The sequence below is a fragment of the Sus scrofa genome, chromosome 1, assembly GCF_054392235.1.
Source record: "Sus scrofa isolate SSC_HxYL_T2T_F1_AM1 chromosome 1, Sscrofa_HxYL_maternal_Yorkshire_Landrace_v2.0, whole genome shotgun sequence".
Lineage (NCBI taxonomy): Eukaryota > Metazoa > Chordata > Mammalia > Artiodactyla > Suidae > Sus > Sus scrofa.
The window spans coordinates 181067765-181082079 of record NC_139383.1 but is presented as its reverse complement, the minus strand read 5'-3'; the positions used below and the strand labels follow the sequence as shown (position 1 = coordinate 181082079).

The 14315-nt window shown below is 38.4% G+C and overlaps 1 long non-coding RNA gene across 10 annotated transcripts in view; it reads right to left on the bottom strand.

The window, feature by feature from the left end:
• LOC102162695 (uncharacterized) overlaps positions 1-14315 on the bottom strand; it is a 704814-nt gene that overhangs the window by 349403 nt on the left and 341096 nt on the right. The window lies entirely within an intron of this gene.

The window sequence follows — 14315 nt, the reverse complement described above, 5'->3', positions numbered from 1 at the left end:
GTTTCATAGATTCATAAGATCTCAGAAACAGAAGGAACTTTAAGATTATTTAATCCAACCACTCTATTAATCCTCACCAAGTGTCTAACATTAAAACATCTGTAGTGACGTTAGCTTACCACTTCTCAATCATAGCCCACTCAGCTTTTAGCTGATGCTGATGACCAAGGCAAACTGTGATTCCCAAATCTTCTACCCAGTGATCCTAGTTCTCTACTTTGGAGCACTCCCAAAGGGGTAGTGGTGATGGAAATAAATCTATTCTTCCTCATAATGCCCTTGAATATTTGAAGATAGCAATCTTATCTATATTTAGCTTTCCATTTTGTTAAACGTCATTTCCTCCATTTTTTCTTAGTTGGTGCAATTTCAAGCACCTACATCTAAACACCCTCTTCTTTGCGAACCAAGTAGGATTTAGGATCTGGACTGAGACAGGGGACAGTAACCTACACTGGGTGGCTGTAGGTAGGGGTGTTCTGAGCCAAATCCTACTAAGGATTTGGAGAACTAAGAATCTAAGTCCATGACAACCAATACCAGTAATAATTCTGTCCCTGCAATTCTAGAATTAATAGCATGAATTAAGTTAAAAGCATGAATTATAGCCTAGAATCTATGGCCAGGCAGACACAAGAATAGATTGAAAACACCCAGGAAGAACGGTCTGGAATGCATAAGAGTATAAGCAGTTCATCTGTTTTGTTTTTTGGGGTGGTTTTTTTTTTTTTTTTTTTTTTTTTTGGTTTTCTTAGGGCTGCCTATGGAGGTTCCCAGACTAAGGGTCAAATCAGAGCTATAGCCGCTCGCCTAAGCCACAATCACAGCAACACCAGATGCAAGCAGCATTTGTAACCTATACCACAGCTCACAGCAATGCCACATCCTTAACCCACAGAGCAAGGCCAGGGATCAAACTCACATCCTCATGGATACTGGGCAGTTTTGTTAAACACTGAGCCACAATGGGAACTCCTAGGTGGTTCATCTTTATCAATTAGTTGTTGTGTTGGCCTGTGAAGGGCTGGATTAAAATTTCTACATAAATATAGAGAGGTATTACATCCCAGAGCATTCCTACAAAGCTCTAAAGGGCCCATTCACAATGAATGGCCCAATATCCCAAAGGTGACAAATATATAACAATTTAGACTGAAATGGAATATGAAACATGACAGCACATGAGTGAACAAAATAAGCCATTTAAATGATAATGTTAAGAAGCAGTTCATTTTTGTGACAATATAAAACAAGGTAATGTTTTTAAACAAAATAAAAGCTTCAAAGACAAGCTAGAGTGTACCCCATAAAGAGAATCAGCTCTACTTCAGACTGTGCCATGTCCACTTTATTTGTAAGAGCCCCAAACTGAAAACAACCTATATAGCCATAAACAGGAATGAATAAGCAGATTGTGGTTTAACTATACAATGTAATACTCTTCAGAAAAAAGAAAAAGAAATAAATTAATGTGGTTGAATCCCAAAAATATTATGTTTCGCAAAAGAAGATTTAAGAGTGCATACTGTATGATTTCAGTTTTAGGAAATTCTAGAAAAAGCTCATCTAAACTATAGGGTCAGAAAGTAGAACACTAGTTACGTTGATCCAGGAATGGAGAGGTAAGTTAATATTTTAGAGTGATGAAAATATTCGGTATATTGATTTTAATGGCTGTGACATTGAGTGGAGCTATTTGTCAAAACTCAGTGAACATCTACACCTTAAAAGGTGCATTTTATCAAATATAAATTATACCTCATTAAAGTTGATTTTTATAATTTACTCAAAAATATTAGAATTAGCTCTTAAACCCTTTCTCCACATTCAAAAGGTCAAGAGTGAAGGTAATTTCAAAAAACATTTTTTTGATAGAGCTATTTGGATCCTGTGGACACCAATCTGTCTAAAAATTGAGGGAAGGTTTGTCTTTCTTTGCCTCAAAAATCTAGTGGAAAAAGCTTCAACAGGACTACTCAAAAAGCCTAATAACTGCTGTTTCCGAGTGGGAGAAAGACTGAAATAATGTGTGACTCACACTCGAGAAACCTAAAGCCAGGAAGAAGCATTGATGACAGAGCAAAAGTGAGATAGCAATTTGGTGATTTATCCTGCCCTCCTAGAATGCATCAGACCAAAAGATTCCAGACATTTTTCTGGGAGCTGTGTGCAAGAGAACACTAGAGTGGGATCACTTTAGGTCTTGTCTAAAAGACTGGGCTAGAAAGATAACGACTCTTCAGCAAGAATTAGCTACATGTGAAGGGTTGACTTCTCAGGAGCTGAAGAAGCTATGCAAGACAAGGTACAAAAAAGGTGCACCTTCCCTTGTCAAGGTAGCTCTAGCTAAGAGGTCTCCAGAAAAGGGAGACTCTCTATAAGAAGCCACAGATAACTCACATCAGAAAGAGTCATACTTAAGCATCCACAGAACTCTAGGGAACATTGAGGGCACTTTTTGCAGTACCAGTAAAAGAAAACCTTCCCTACCCTTTTTACAATTTCATTGCATCCTCCACGTCTCTTAAATCCAAGAGGAGTCTGAAGACATGGTTATCAAGCATAGAGAGAAAAGTAAACACACAAGCCCTGGAATGAAAGCAGCAGCTGTCAATATACTTCCTTTCTAACTAACATGCATTACCCCGTGGAAAGTTCAAGCTCAGGGACAGACTTATTCTCTTTAAATCAAGATGAAATTTTGACAAGCCTGTGGGATTAGGCTATTTAATTTCTGGACTAATATAGTTTGTACTACAAAAATTTCTGACTTTTTGGAGCGTTGCAAGAAATATTTCCACTCAATGAATTTTAAAAGGAGTAAGAAAAACCAAAGTAAAATTGCTTCTATGGGCTAAATATTTGTGTCTCTTGCTCCCCTGCAATTCACATGTTGAAAACTAAGACTCAATGCTATGGCATTAGGAGGTGGGGCCTTTGAGATGTGATTCTCGGTCACGAGGGTAGAACCCTTATGAATGAGATTAGTGCCCTTATAAAAGAAGCCCAGGAAAGATACTTTGCCCCTTCTATCATGTAAGGATACGGTGAAAAGACATCCATCTATGAAACAAGAAGCCGTTTGTTTCTCACCAGACACTAAATTTGCCAACACCTTGCTCTTCCCACCCTTCAGAACTCCGAGAATTAAATTTGTTGTTTATAAGCCACCCAGGGTATTCTGGTACCCTAGACAGCTTAAGATAATTGTTTTCTCATTCTATCCCATGATTTGTAGTTGTCTAAAATAACAGTTAATGGGTGGGTGAATGGGGCTGTGCTAGGTATAACCACCATACAACAGAATTCCAGGAGGGGGTATGGACAGAACACAGGACATGAAAGCCATCTCTGGAGGTGGGCAGCACAGCAGCTTTATAGAAGGTTTGCAGGTATGATTTCTTTATCTGGAAAGGATTAAAGAGCACAGAGCCTTGACCTTATTTAGCCATTCACAAAGTCAAGACTAAGCACTGGGTCTCCCCCACCCCCTATTTGTTGGTCATTTTTTTTTCCAGGCCACACCCACGGCACATGGAGGTTCCCAGGCTAGGGGTCGAATCAGAGCTACAGCACCAGCCTATGCCACAGCACTGCCAGATCGGAGCCACACCTGTGACCTACACCTCAGCTCATGGTAACAACAGATCCTTAACCCACTGAACGAGGCCAGGGATCTCACTCATGTCCTCATGGATACTAGTCAGGATCACTACAGCTGAGCCACAATGGGAACTCCTGGGTCTCCCTCTTCTTAGATGAACATTCTGTCAAATTAGTTTAACCTGGTCGTTTCTACTTCCTAAAAGGCAGAAGACTTTTGTCTTCTGTACATAATATTCAGGAATTGTTGAATAAAGCAATGAGTGAATCAACTAAATCAATCAAATGGTACCCAAAGCTAATGCCACTGTTCAGCTGAGATTTTCTAGCTCCTGTGATTTTTTTTATTCAACCTTATTGTTTTACTGATAAATCTTACTATCTGATGAGATAAAACAGAATCATATTTGTCCATCCATTAAGGAATGTTTTGACAGATGTCATCTTTTATTTGTAAAATAAAAAAAAAAAATCTGCCCTCTTTTGCCAATCAAAAACAAAGAAGCAGAAATGACCAGCAATGTAGATACATTCATTTAACCATCATTTATTGGACTCCATTTGCCCAACACAGTGGCTTAAGCTTAAAGTGAAAGGCTTGACTTAAATTACTGAAAAAGCTTGGAGTAGAATAGTTTTTAGTCCTAGTTTATTAAAATCACTACGACCGCATTGTTGTTCTTCTCTTGCCAAGCTCTGTTTCATCTGATTAGGTCCATTCTCAGATAGCCTCTTTTCTGGTGGCCGTAAGTAGCTACAGAAATTCTCCATGATATATCCTTTCGGGTGACATGCTAGCAGGAAAGATAGAGCCTGATTCCCTGATACTTTTTCATTTTTTAAAGTTTTATTGAAGCATAGTCGATTTACAATGTTGTGATAATCTGATACATTTTTTATAGTCCCAGGATTTAGAGCCAATGGATAAAGGGTTAACAAAACCTTTTCCCCTGCTAAATGAGAATCTGACTTTGGGTCAACTGTCTAGCTCTCATTTCCTAGACATCTGATAAGAGACAAGAGTCAACTACATTGTTAAACAACATTTCTTATAATAAAAAAATTGCTTAATAAATTGCACCAGGACTTGGAGGAATTATAAATCAACTAGATAGCTCATGGGGCTGCCATGCATTGGGCTCCTCTGAGTTCAGTGATGCTTATAGCTAACATTTCCCTTGCCAAGACCATGGAAGCTGGGCTTATGGATTTGCTACAAAAGATATCGACTCTTTTAGGGCATGTCTTCCTCACCTGTGCAAAACTGATCTTGTTTCCTTACACCAGAGCTATCTTACTGTGCTGGACTGCTGCCAGGTCTCCTGCAGAGAAATTATGTCAATGCCACAGGCAAGCTGTTTCCTGTCCTTTAATGGTCTGATTAGACTAGTATCAGGGTGACTAGAGAAGCAAGTTTAAATGTCTAGGGAAGCTGTGAGGATCCCTTGGTAGGTCTTGTAGTGTCCATCTCTGAAGCAATAACTGTAATGAGGAGAATAGAAATGATTGGAATAAACTGAGGTTACATGTTTTGCCCCAGGAATGTAATTTGAGCTGCTTTCCTGAAAGTACAGGGGCTGAGAGTGGAGAAAGAGTGGCTCCATTAAAGCTCAGGGTTCCTTACCAAAAGAATTTAGCCCCGCAACCACGCAACCAAAATAGTAAACTTTTACTATACAGTTGACCCTTTCCCAGACACCACAAATTACATAGGATTCATTCAAATTCATACCTCAACCAAATGACTAATAATGACATATCAGGAACCTATGAGAGTTTGCCTGCAAATTATCAAAAAAGCTACATATACCAAAATTGCAAATGCGAAAAACCTCGCTTGGTAGTTATCGCTTTAGAAATGATAATCTACAACTAAACTGTGATCTACTAATTAAGGGCTCCCTTCAAAGGATTTCACAATTGTCTTAAAATTTTATTGCCCTCCTTCCAAACTGTTCAATGTGAAAAAATGAAATTAATTTAAATCTAAGGGGAAATTAAACACAATTAAAAGCACAGTCTTTAAATGAATATACAGGTTTGAAGCCTAGCGCCTCCAACTAGTTGTTGATTTTCTGCAACATTAAGTTAAATCTCTGTTTCTCAGTTTGTTCATATGGAAAAGGAGGGCGATACCTATCCCCACTGGGTTATTTTGAAAAGTAATTGATTAAAAATACATGTAAAACAATGGTGCCTGGCCCAAAAGAAGCAGCAGCAAGTATTACCTAGTAATATTGTTATAGAGTCAAAGTCCCCTTCAAGGAGATTACACCCAAAGCCTCTGGCCGTGTCTCATTGTAATGACAGGTCATGCTAGAGAAGGAATGTGGCCCTTTCCTCAACTGGCCACTATATAACCTGTTCCCCATGCAAATAAGGTATCCTGCCCAAAACCAATCAGAAGATCAAACTGGGTCTCACTCACGTCCGCATTGTGAGGCATAAAGACTATTGTAGAGTGATTGGGCTCCTCTTTTTAACCTGCACACTCTTGAGTCCTCTCTGAAAATGTACTTTCGATGTAATAAATTTGTAAAACGTCCTCTGTTCTAATGCTTTGCTATAGAGAGACAGGGACCGAGCTAAGTGGGCCTATATCAATATCATCATTATCCCAAGAATTTAATAATCTAATGTATACAATCTGCATCTCAGTATGACATTTTTTAATACCTGTAGTTACTTTCAAAGTAGTAAAATTTGTGACTTTGGGGAAAATAAACATCAGGTAAGAGTAAGCTTTATTTAATCAAATTTGAAAAGATGGTTAAGTTGTAGCACAAAACATACAGAAACTAGATTCTGAAGAAAGTCAGTTACTTGTGCAAATATGTTTACATTCTAATATTTAGGGGTTGGATGGGGGCCTCAGGGATCCAACTTTGGTATCTGGCAAAACCGGGTCTGCAGTGATGGCTCAGATCCAAATAAAAAACCTAGGCTCCCCAGGCTAAGTTCCATGTCATTTTAGGAAACAACACTGCAGGGCTCATCATGTGCTGGGCAATGTCCTTGAAAAATTCACAGCCTAGTGGGTGAGAAAGACCTGTGAATAAGTAAAAGCAATGCAATGTGCTAAGTGCTGTGTGGGGGCAGGCACTGGGTGTTCTCTTCCTACAGAGGAGGGAGTTAAAACCCAAGATGCCTTTTAGTCAGATTAAATTCACTCCATTCCACTTCGGTACCTCCTCTTTGGCTGTCTGTAAGAACACATAATGGTAAAATACCAGCCATTCCCTCTTCTCAGACAGGCCCATGTGAGCAGTGAGTTAATGTACATTAAATCATTGAGCTCTTCTGAAATAAGTTACTGTAGAAAAAACCCAAGAGACTGTCACTGAGATGATCACGGCTTCCTGCAATCTACTTTTATCTTTATCAAAGGAAACTGTGTGAGCAAAAACATGGCTTTGCTATTATTTCAGAAGCATAAAAAAAGGTGAATACCACCCAAATACATAAGAGCCCACAAGATGAGAACCTATAATATATTCTGATAAAAGACGCTCTTTTTTTTCCTAATGCCAACATTAAGACAAAAAGAACTGCCTCTGAAGAATTCTGTAAGGTCTTCGTGTTTCTAAAAGGGGAAGAAAATAGGGATTGGAATACAAAAGAATTCTAGAACTGGAAGTGAATTTAAAGATTATCAAATCCACACATCTGTTCTCCAAGTCCATGAGTGTCTTTTCTGTGGAAAGGTTCATTTGTGCCCTATGTTAGATTCCAGATATAGGTGATACACGGTATTTGTCTTTCTGATTTACTTCACTTAGTACAAAGTCTCTAGTTCCATCCATGTTGCTGCAAATGGCCTTATTTCAGGAGAGGGAGTGGATGGGCTGGGAGTTTGGAGCTAATAGATACAAACTATTGCATCTGGAGTGGATAAGCAATGAGATCCCACTGTATAGCACAGAAAAAATATATCTAGTCACTTGGGATGGAACATGATGGAGGATAATGGGAGAAAATATATATAAAGTATGACAGGGTCATTTTGCTGTATAGTAGAAATTGAAAGAATACTGTAAATCAACTACAATGGATAAAATAAAAATCTTTAAAAAAATAAACATATAGGATTATCAAATTCACCTTCTTTACTTCAAGAATACCCGCAGAGATTAAGCAGCTCACCTAAATTAACTGAGCAGCCAGGAATAGCTAACTTTTTTCTTTTTGTCTTTTTATGGCCACACTGGCGGCCTATGGAAGTTCTTAGGCTATGGGTCAAATCAGAGCTGCATCTGCTGGCCTATGCTACAGCAATGCAGGGTCCAAGCCACACCTGTGACCTACACCACAGCTCACGGCAATGCTGGATCCTTAACCCACTGAGCAAGGCCAGGGATCAAACCCGTGTCCTCATAGATACTAGTCAGGTTTGTTACCACTGAGCCACAATGCAAACTCAGCAATCAAGTCTTAAACCTTCCTCAACTCTGGGAAGCAGCACCCTTAATTATTTTAAGATTACTCATTGACTTGAGAGTATTATAGTTTCTAAGGTTCAGATTCATAGCAAGACAAATTGGTTTTTGATTTCAAGACTATGAATCTACCATTTTTAACATTGCTCTGCAGGAGAAAAAAAAAACTTTCTAAATTTTAAGAAAACTTACTAATAAATAAAACCTCCCTAACACAACCAAAATTTCAGGTCTATTCCTGTGCATCAATCATACAGGTTTTCTTATGTTCATTCTGGCTGGTGCCTTTCTTTTATTGTTCCAGTTTGACACACTGTCTGTTTTATTACCTTTTGACTTCCTGCCCAATAATTATCCTGAATGTAAATATCAGGAGTCCACTACATAGCATCTATTTGATTTTGAATAAGAAATTTGATGTTGAATACATTTGATGTTGAGTACAAACTGCCCTGAGGAAGAGAAGACAGAGTATAAAGATCAAAATGCTTATACCTTGTCGATTTCAGTTCTCCCTCCTAAAATCCACCATACTCTATACTTCTATCAATTGACTTAAAACTTCACTCTTCTCTTTGAAACAAAAGTTTAGTTTCCTAAACTATATGGTGTTTCACCCCCACAAAAAGAACGCTGAAGGATTTAACTGTTAGAGAGGCAAAGCTTGAAATGCATCATAAACTAAAACCATCATGTGAGTATTCACTGTCATATTTTCTTCACCCACCTTAATGGCAAAAGCTCTTGAAACTTAAAATGTGTTTAGCTGTCTAATGGAAAATAACAAAATGAAAAACAGTAAAATTTTCAAGTCACCTTGCAAAGTTACTTCCCTGAACTTAAGACAGAAATTCCATAAAAATAACCACAATATAGATCAGGTATGTTATTTGGGACTGTATTTTCATCTACCTTCAAGAAAGGATTAATTGTTTTCACTTTAGTAAATTTAAAATACTTTTGGTTCATTTCCCAGCTAGATGTACAACAGAAAAGGGCTTCATATTTATTGCTGGCATTATAATAAGAATTTTATTATGTCCATTATCTGAGGCCTAGTCCAGTTTTCATTGCTGTGGTGCTTACTGTCTCTCCATAATATTTTACAGGTAAGAAGTCAAACCAGGAGGATGGACTGAAGCTGCTGATATTAGAAATCAGCATGCTTGATGCTTTTGTCAACAAGGTCAATTTCCTCCATATTTGTTTGGATGCTTGCCATCAGATACAGAAAGGAAGTGGTAGATAATCCAGAGCTGTCAAGTGTCAAAATAAGTATGACAGAGGCAATCGGGGCAAGGGCCTTGAGGCTTCTAGTGAGAAGGAACTCAGGGCTTCGGCTGAGAAGGAAATGGGTGAAACCAGGAAGGAAAGATGGACTCAGAAAATAAGAGGCACTTGAAGGGAGAGAAAGCCTGATACAATTCCAGAATGTTTGGTCTCAGTGAGGAACAAAGAGGTGGGAAGATATGGGTCAGGGCTGGATGTTAAAGAGATTTAGTATTCTATGGCAAGAAAACTTTCAGGTGAGACCAAGTCAAGTGGAAAGTTGTGAGGAGAGGGAGGTGAAATGAAGTGGAGGTGAAGGTCACTGATGTCGACGGGTCATGGAACTGTGAAACCATGCATTGTGACTTGTTGGGAGACAGTTCTCTGTGGGTCTCTCACATTTATGCACATACTGCAAGCTATGGACTCTTCCTTACTCTGGACAATCTTGGAGGATTTTTATATCATGGATAGCCTCGGAAGACAGAGAGTGTTTTCCCCTGAAGCGGAGGCAAGCATGCAATGTTCCCATTATAAAAGATTCAGGCATCTTAAATTCAGGATTCTTTCCTAAAAATGCAAGCTACTGCATGTTCAGGTATCATCTAGTTCTCTTCACTATGGGAATTAGAAGCGCTGATATTCTGGCTACTGCCATTCCTGTGAGTAATAAACAGTCCTTTATCTCTGACTCAGTGGCTTCATGCCTTCCACTAGCAGTCATGAACCTGTGCCCTGTTAACTTTTTAGCTTGCAAGTAGGGTAAAAATCTCAAACCTTTTATATTCTTGATAGTTTTGACAGTAAGGATGGAATGCTAACAAACACATGGGTTTTTGGAAGAGGAGGATAAAGGCGTTTCACAAAATATGAGAGAAGTTTATGGGAATTGGTAGTAAATATGTTAATCAAATTGTGTGGCCTAGGGGAAATAAATAGTCCTTCAACGCACTGCTTGTTAAGGGAGAAAAATAAATGGAGAAGTGGGTTCAAATACAGCTGCCTAAAAAGTGCCCAGATGTTGCTGACTCCCATTTGAGCAGGATGACTTCCTCACGAATTGCCCTGAATTCTGCCTTATTTTAAACAACTAGTATCAAGATTGATCCTAGATCCTTAGGGAACCTGAACCTTTTAGAATAGGCAGTGAGCACACTGCATTACATCCTTGAAAAGATATTCTGGAACAAAGAAGCCTGCCGAAATACCAAACACACATGGAGAGTTGTCTTACACACATTTCTGCACCACATTGGCTTCTGATGAACTGTCCCATTAGTATACTTCTCTGTCAGTCACTACTTAGTGGCTGGGACAAAATCCATTCAATGTGTGTAACACAGCATTTAATTAAAACTGCTCTCAACACAACTTCAAGCAGTATTGATTTTGATCATGCCCCGGTCAGGGTCCCAGACCCATTCAGCTGAACAATTCTGATAAACCACAAGAGTTTATATTAGTTATCCAGGTAGCTTTCTCTTTCCTTAAGTCTGTGTATTGACATTTCTGCTTGTCCCAAAGCATTAATCTATGTACAGCAGGATGTACTAGGGACTACACAGACTCTGCATTGGCCACAAGGAAGAAGTCAAGGGTAATTTTATCATCCAGCACAACTCAAGCCAGCAAGTTCAAGCTGGCCTGACTTCCTTCCAGGGCTGAAGTGGTGTCATGAATCACTTCAGCTAATGCTGGAGCAGATTTCATATTGGCTTTTCTAACTGGATAACTCAAGTTGCAGAGGAAACTGCCCACAGGGTGGACATAAATCATAAGTCATTTAATCCTCCACAAAGCTCCCTAGGGAAACCAAGGTCTCTTGAGGAGAGACACTGTTGTCTATACATGATACGCAGATGCCTCCTTAAATTCTTGCCCATCATTTATTAGCATCCCTGATAAAAAGGTCACTGTGTTTGGGGAAGAGAACCATCACTATAGATTTATTTTGATTGTCCCAGAACATCATATAATATAATCAAACCATATGTACTCTTATTAAAACTTCTCTCAGCGTGAAATATTTGAGATTTTTCCACGTTTTCACAGACAACAGTAGCTTATTCCTTCTTATTGCTAAAGAGTATTCTGACTACAGTTTGTTTAGTCTCTATTCATAAAGAACTATGCTTTTTTCCAGTTTGAGGCCATTATAAAAATTTTCATAGCAGCTTTATTCGTAAAGTCTTTCTGTGGACAAAGTTTTTATTTAGCTTGGGAAAATACCTAGGATTAGGATTGCCAGGTCATAGGGTAGGTGTATGTTTAGATTTAAGAGAAATTGTCAGGCCTTCTTCTAAAGCAGTTGCACCATTTCCACTCCCATAAGCAATGTGTGAGAGTTCTGGTTACTCCACATTCTTGCCATCATTTAGTATTGTCAGTCATTTTAGTTTGGGGTGAATCTGGTAATTGTACTGAGGTATCTCATTAGTATTTTTGCTTATTTATTTTAGTTTCTTTCAACCATCACTCAAATGTTACGAGAGAATAGAAAGCCAGTGAAAAGCACTAACATACATAAACCCTTTCCTAAAACACCATAATCCCACATGATATTCAGAGAAGCAGAGTGATGGACAGGGAAGATCTGGAGTCTGGGCAGAACTATATTCACATCCCAGCTTTGTGACTTGGTAACTTGAGGATTTTAATATATTAAAAGACCCTCTGGGAGTTCCCATCATGGCTCCACAGAAGTGAATCTGATTAGTATCCATGAGGATGCAGGTTCAAACCCTGTCCTTGCTCAGTGAGTTAAGGATCTGGCACTGCCATGAGCTGTAGTGTATGTTGCAGATGCGACTTGGATCCTGCATTGCTGTGGCTGTGGTGTAGGGTGGCAGCTGCAGCTCCGATTCGACCCCTAGCCTGGGAACCTCCACATGCCATGGGTGAGGCCCTAAAAAGATTAAAAAAAAAAAAAAAAGACCCTCTGATTCTTGGTTTCCTAATAAAATTATGGGAAAAAAATCATCTAAAATCTATGCAAAGCATTAAGTATAAAATTATAGTTGAGGTATATTATTCTGACATGAGACCAGCTGAGCTCATTGGCTATGACCTCGTAAATTTTATTTAACTTTTCAAAGTACATGTCTCTTCATTTACAAAGTGGGAAAAAAGCTCATTCATAGAGGATGCTTGGTGTGGTCCCAGGAATGTGTGATAGTAGCCAACATTTCTCAAAAATTTACTATGTGCTATGTTTAGAAATTTACAGGGATCACTTCATTCAAACCTCATGGCAAGTTCCACAAGCTTTTGTGGTAGTTAGATTATTATCTCCATTTTGCAAGGGCTTGGAAAGATCTTGTCACTTGCCTCAGCTTTCACAGCAAGTAGCCATACTCCAAGTCCTGTGAATACACTGCTTCCACCAAAAAAGCAAAGAAATACAAGCTAAACTTTGTTATATTTGTTATAGTGCTTATCTCCCTTGATAAGCCAATCTTTTTTCCTTCCTAATACATTTTAGGAAACAATAAGAGTGTTGACTTTTAAATTCAAAGAGTGGCTCCTTAGAAGAAAATCAGATCAAATCAAATATTTTATATACTGACTATACAGGTGAAATTTTATCTTTTCTGGCAACAAGATAAAAGCTTGTAAATTATCTTCTATTCCCTGTGATCTTTAGTACCTATTTTTAAGATGCTGGACTCAAATTATCATCAATCCTGTGTTAGACAAATTTCTAATGGTACCTTTGCCCTAATAGGCCAGCCAACAAACACAAAGCAACAATCTGTCAACAGGATTAGTTGGTGAGCCAAAGTGTTTAGAGTTTTCCATAGCTTGGTTGGTGGACCCCGATACAGCCTGAGAGGTCCCTACATAATTCCATGGACCTGTAAACAGGACCATTAAGAGATGAAGGGGACTGTGGCTACTTCTTCCTTAGCCGAGTACCTTAGCCTTCCCTTTAGAAATACAGACCATCAGCTACTATCTCATGTTCGTTATTACTGGACAAGAATATCATTTTTAGCACAAACTACCATCTATCAGCTCATCTGAGGATTTCCAATTACAGCTCATTAAATTAATCACCAAACAGCACTTATGGGAGAGTGAAACAAGGGGCAAAAAGCATCATTTGCCACAGCACAAAGTCACCTAATCCCTCAAGAAAAAACTGTCAGTTCGTTGCCTGTTCCGTAATCCATCAGAAAAGTCTGCAAACCATTTAAACTCAGTCATGCACAAGTGATTACTGAAATAGCCATACACAAAATAGGCTTTCATATTAAAAGGCTATTGAGAAGTAATGTCTCAGTTATCTTTCTGCTTTTTGAAAAGGAAAAATGGTGAGATGAAATATCAATCAACAGCTTGAGCCGAATGAAAGAACTTGAAACAAACATTTATAAATAAATGAATTGAACTAGCTAAAGATGAAAAAGTATCTTATTTAAAGTTCCAAGGTCTTTACATATGAGAGCTTGATAATGCTGTGGCCAATGATATGAAAGGATTCACAGACTATATGTTATCATAGAAATGAAGATGTCACTCCAAGGTTAACCCCATTTGAATTTATTGATGATAGTCTTTAATGTACAAGGCTAAAGTGCTTGAATTATTTAATTGAGTTAGGACCTTACAAGTAAAACACATATAATGAAATATTGAATAAGGAAAGCTATAATGAAATGAGAAAAGGAGAGCAGCTAGCAACAAACTTGCCTTGTCTTTTGCAGAAAAAAAAAATCCACTATTCAAAGAACATTAGAAACATCTTTCACTGAACTGTAGTAACAGTTTAGAAAACACTCACTCCTCCATGACTGAAGCTTCAGATCAAAGCATATACCAAGAGCCATTTGGGAAATATTTTTCCATCTTAGCATCCTTGGGAGGTATCACAGGTGGTATCCGCAAGGATGCCTTGCCTTCAAAGGTTCAATAGATTCACTCTTTCAGGTTATCAGATAAGACCTGCTATGTTTCATTTAAAATGATTCTTCTGTTTCCCATCAAGCTCTTAACACACTTCTCTCA